Genomic DNA, 6,437 nt, shown 5'->3' with positions numbered 1-6,437 from the left:
GTGATCCATATGAAGCCCAATGTTGGGGCAAATCTGCTAGATCTGCAGCAATAAAACAAAGAACCTCTCCATGATGGTGTTGTGGTTGTATATCAATTATATAGTATACCCCTAATCCTGCTCAGCATCTCTAGTATCTGAAATCACAAGAGAAATGGATCTACTGTGTTATGGTAAAACTGGTTTTTAACAAATCCCATGGGACCAGGGTAAAGGATAAAGAAACCCAATTGCTGAAAAGTCGGCAATATAAACTAAATCTTTGGAAAACAGAATATCCTGAGCCAAGTCTGATGGATCAGTTTACAGTATTTTTGGCGAACTCTTCAGACTTCATCCATGGTTTAAACACAAAGAAATACACTTAAAATGACTAGACTTTCAGAAGTTGACAATCTATTAAAATACTGACCTTCATTATGCACTACATTAATAAGATTCATAATGTCGAGTGTATCAGGATGATCTGTATTTTGATTGTGAAGTTGACACAGCCTCGCTCAATGTACCTTACAAGATCAAGTCGCAAATCAATTTTGGAGTTCTTCCATTTATGGCATTAAACATTTACGGAAGTAGTCTGGTCTGACACATCACACGTGTTTCTAGTTCCCACAAGTCCCAGGTAACAGTCTGGTCTGACCCATCACACGTGTTTCTGGTTCCCACATGTCCCGGTAACAGTCTGGTCTGACCCATCACACGTGTTTCTGGTTCCCACATGTCCCATGACATTACCAATTACAATAATACTTATTGATACGCTACGGACATCAAAAGGATATACAGTGGCGTAGGAAAAGCGGCGGGGGCGCACAAACACACACACTTTTTACAGGGGGGGGGGGGGGGGTGTGTCGGTCTTCTGCACTAGCCTGGTAAGTCAATATTTATATCTTAATACGAAATTTTCCTTAACTTCATCACGTAGATTCGATAAGTTGATGATAATTTGTGAAGTTGATTGATTTCATAATGAGAACAAGACAGAAACACAACATGGATATAATAAGAATGCGCGGTTTTAACTTGAATAGAGTGGTACAATTACCGACAGGTACGAATGTGGAAACACCGTATAACATGAAACGGCACTGGCATCTGTTGTCGACAAATTAGCAGCATATAGGGTTCGCTTTAGATACACATTCTATCAGATTCGAAAAGTTGAAAACCTGTCAATTATTAAGGAAAAATAATAAGTTTTTAAAGTGAATACCTATTCTAGGTAAATTTCCCCTTTTTTCGGAGGCCAGGGGGAAATCAAATTTTTTTCTATAGCCTTAAAAATGGAGAAAAAAATTCGGCTCGCTCCCAGGGCGCTCGCATTATCACTAAATTACCTACCCCCCCCCCCCCCCCCCCTTCGAAAATCCTTGATCCGGGTCTGGTGATTCATGTATTACTATGAATAATATATCCTGATTTGCGTAAATAACTTATTTTGTACTACATAAGTTATCATGGGATGTTGAAATGATAATTATTGGTTAATTTTGCGGAGATTGCATACGATTTGCTTAGTGCGTAAAATTTTAGGTTAAAAAAAACAACTTTTTGACGACTTCCTACGCAACATATATATATGTAGCATATATGCTGCAAACATGTAGGGAGTCCAAATATTAAATCTCGCATTCTCGCGAAAAAATTCAATAGAACGAACAGGCAGGGAGATATCAGTTCAAACATACCGCCACCTTTAATTTGATACAAGTGTAAAGGCAAATTTTCTTAAAAGGAAATCAAAATAAATTGATGCTGATGAGCTTTCCCGCGAGATTTCAACAGATAACCAGATTCGGTGTTACATCGGTGAGCAAAGTTAACATTCCGAAATTGTGTAATTAAACACAAAGTAAGATGCACTTTCTTCACAACCCTTACACATAACTGGTTAAATATCTCTGATAATGCTGGGTTTTTTTAATCGTAGTAGCTTTATCCATATATGGTCACGCATACCATATTCGGATTAGCGTCCTCGCTAGAGTTCTCTCGAGAAGTATCGTGGCGGATAACGGAGACAACTCCGAGTATAGTAGTGTAATATTGGAATGTGATAATAAACATTTGTGTTAAAAGATTAACAGATGTGACGGTAGGCTAATACAATGCTTAATTTGCATTAGAAATGTTTAATTATACTAAATATTACTCCAAAATTACATGACATCCGCTATTTGTAGCATTTTTTTGCAACTGGAAAGGAATCGTAGCTCGGACGACGACCATCTGTCAGAAATTGTCCGTGCTACGTTATCGCCGCTAACTCCAGTACACTTCCAAGAAAAAGGATAGCAAGATTTTACCGAGCCGATGGACGGACCACAAACCACGGACACAAGGCGATTTGAATAGACCACAATAGATTTTTAACAGGGGCATGTCTAGACTTATATATTTGTTTAAAGCCGAAAAGATGTATTTCCAACTTTAAAAAAAAAAATATAAGACAGGTGCGCTATGAAATGGTTATATAGACTAGTACCAGTTAGAAATGAAGACAGTATTGGCGATTTCCACTCAATTGAATAAACAGTGTCGTAATTATGTATATAAAATAAATGTCTGATCTAATTTAAACTCAAATCCCATTACACTGCCTTAACGCATTTACGCAGAGTAATCAGAAAGATCAGATTTTAATTAGACTGAATAGTAAGTGTCGAAAAAGAAACATTCAAGTCACTCTTGGATCCTATTTTGAATAATAACATGACACTTTCTTAATAAAACAGTTACTAATGCGCATGTTATTGTAAGGAATAGCCTTCTGCCGTTTTGAATATCACGTACCAAAGCAGAAGAGCTTCTGGGGTTACTTCCCTTGTTCTTAAATTAATTTAGACGAGAAAGTCTCATTTTTTCTTATAAATTGATAACAAAATCACAATAAAATTTTAAAAGATTTTTTTAAATATAAGTTATTATTCAGTTTTACTAAATTTAGCAAAATATAGTCAATCAACAATTAAGAAATAAAATATAAAAGAATAGGCACCGATTAGTAATCGACAACAAAATGGATATAACTACATATGTAGACATTGAACTTCGCATACTGAATTTAATCACTTCACGATTGAGAATACTCGTGAAATATTTTTGGCAGACCACGCAATGGTCTAAATCTCAAGAATAAGCGATCACTTTGTTATCTGGAGAAGAAATAGCGGTGAATGACTGCTGCTGTCAAAATCAAAGATGGCTATCTGACGCCCCCACCCCGATCGGACTGTGAATACATTGTCTTGAGTGTCGTGGGTGACATCTCCGTTGTGTTAGGTATGTATCCTAATAGACGTTCACTGGTTGCGTATTACTAAAAATATATACATGATCAATGAAATACTACCGACATTACAGACAAATTGTCATATATTGTATATGTATGTATGTACCACATGCAGTTTCGTGTAAACTCCAGTACACTTCCAAGTAAAAGGATAAAAAAGATTTTTACGGGCCGATGGACGGACCAAAGTCAACGGACGAAGGGCGATTTGAATAGACCACAACGGATTTTTAACCCACCAGGCACAGGGGCACGTCTTGACTAACATTTTTTTAAAGCCGGAAATAAATTTTTTTTCTTTTTTTTTAAATATAAGACTAGACATATAATCATATGATTATATAGACTAGCTAGTACCAGTTAGAAATGAAGACAGTATTGGCGATTTCCGCTCAATTTAATAATCAGTGTCGTAATTATTTATATGAAATAAGTGTCGAAAAAGTCACTCTTGAGTCCTATTATAGATAATAATATGACACATTCTTAATAAAACAGTTTTAATGCGCATTTTTATTGTAAGGAATGGCCTTCTGCCATTTTGCCATCACGTACTAAGAAACAAATTGTACATGTTACAAAATAGGGAAAACTTCTAGGGTTACTTCCCTTGTTGTTAAATTAATTTAGACAAGAAAATCTATTCTTCTTTTGTAAATTGATAACAAAAACACATTCAAGTTTTTATTTATATGTTTAAATTATAAGTTGTGGTTCAATTTAAAAAAAATAACAAAAAAAGGCAATCAGCAATTAAGAAATTAAATGTAAAAGAAAAAAGACCGTTTAATAATCTATACAAAATTGAATATCTATAAATTGCATTCAAATTTATGTCAAATTCCTCAGTTAAGCCTAAAATGCTTAAAAAAATATTTCTGGCAGACCATGCAATGGTCTAGAAACAAACCAATGAATGAAAATGGTGAAACGTGTTTAGATTGTTTGTTAATTGTATCTACGGTGGATGAATTGTGCGAAAAGACGAAAAATTCTCGAATTGACAAAAAGACGACAAGTCATACGCGAAAAGACGAAATTAAAGCACGCTAATTAGCGACCTTAATTCTCGTCTTTTCGGGGCGAAAAGACGAAAGAACGAGAATTTAGATATTTCATTTTCGTCTTTTCGCCCCGAAAAGGCGAAAATGAAATATCTAAATTCTCGAAAAGACGAAATAACGAAATGGCACAAATCAGCCATCGTAGTTACCAGATAATGAATGGTGGAAATAAACGGGATCAAATCCCATAGGACTCCGGTTTTCACATTGCCAGAATCGCTGGTTTTGATTGGTTGTATGTTTTGTATGCACGTTATAATTTCATTTTATTCAGTTATTGCTTGCACCTTGAACGATTTGACTTTGGAATATTGTTTGATAATAAATTCAACCTCAGTAATAAAAAAATGTAAATACGTTTGATAAGTTTATATATCTAATGTCAGTGGATAAAAACTGTTCACAACTTGATCTGCTGTCGATATCACAGCCTAGTCATATGATGACAAAAAGTAGTCACATGATGACAAAAAGTAGTCACATGATGACAAATTCAACCCTTTAAGTAGAATATGACAGTTTATAACATTGAAGTATTGTGAGATTATATGATGTAAGAAAGAGAGAGATACTTCATTTTTCTTGCAAGCTATGCATAATTATAGTACATAACGAGTTGGTTTATTCTCGGGCGAAGTTTCCGGATTGTACACGAAATCATCCCAGTAGATTGTATGCTTGTAACAAAGAGCTGTTACGTCTCGCAGATGTTTGTCAACAAATAATCAAAATTTATTAATTGGAATGGTTTCGCAAATTGCATTAATAATATTTATATTGTTTACTTGATCAGATTGTGTTTTGTGAATTCATGCAATTTTCAAAACCATACTAATTTATATAATGTAAATTGTTTATTGACAAAAATTTGGGAGACAATCTATGCTGTTGTAGATTGAATGAATATATCAAATACAAATGTAATTGCTTTTGGACTTATTTCTTCAATTGTTTTATAAAATGTTATCCTTATGAGAGTTATCTCCCTTGAAAATGTGGACCGGTATAAATTGTGTAGTGTGAGCATTTTCACATTGTTTGTTTTTCTGTTTCACTCTAAGAAGAGTAACTGCAGAGGGACTCTTTTACCAAATATCTGCACCCTAGTTAAACTCCGACAAGGGATAGTTTAACCCCCACAGGGAACCTAATACCATGTATTACTTCGGCTTTCAACACTCGCAACATAAGCTGAACACAAAGTCCAAAGATTAAAAATATATATATATATTTATATATATTACATAAATTAATTTTCCTCTGTTTAGTTACAATTCTACAATCAATTGTCACTGACAGCTCTGACAACGAGATATCCAAATATTATGATAAAATAATATAAATACGTTTGCTAATCTTAACATCTAATGTTAGATTAGAAACAGTACTTTTTGGAGAAACTAACGGTTTCTCGCGACCTTTTAATTTTCTGATTCTTTATGCGAATTATATATATACATGTATATTTACATTTGCTCAACATTTCCCCATTGACATAATGCTAAGAGGCAGTTGCCACCACGCGCGCCTACATGTATAAAACCCAGTGGGTCATGTGACATTAAAAAGGCGAGATGTTTTTTTGTTGGTTCAGTTTTTTTCAAAGTTGATGATAATGGTAAAACAATGTAAATATAAGTATTGAACAGTGGTTTTAATGCTCTTATTGTCGATATGGCGGCAAACGGCATGGGGACCCGTTAATGTTCATTGCTTAAATATTCTACACCCTGAAAAAGGCAAAGACTAACAAGGACATATAGTCGTCAAGATCCTACGACCATGTAAGTATTGTATTACGTGAAATTAAAGTGGGCAACATGCATAAAACATAAAACATACATAGCATTTATAGGGAGCTCCCTGACTGACATGCCACACTCTTATTTTATTTCGTTATATCGAAATAATAATTCGTTTTAAATACATGTATTTGGAGATATACAAATGAGCGAACTTGAACTTATTTCACCTGCTTGTATTGTACAGTAGATTTAATCAGTTTTGATAATCACATGGCCTCATACGTCCAGAAGACACTGAATGGAAATTCCTACATCATTTATTGTTATTTA

Source organism: Pecten maximus, chromosome 3 (assembly GCF_902652985.1).
Source record: "Pecten maximus chromosome 3, xPecMax1.1, whole genome shotgun sequence".
In the NCBI taxonomy this organism is placed as follows: domain Eukaryota; kingdom Metazoa; phylum Mollusca; class Bivalvia; order Pectinida; family Pectinidae; genus Pecten; species Pecten maximus.
This window is presented reverse-complemented; position numbering follows the sequence as displayed.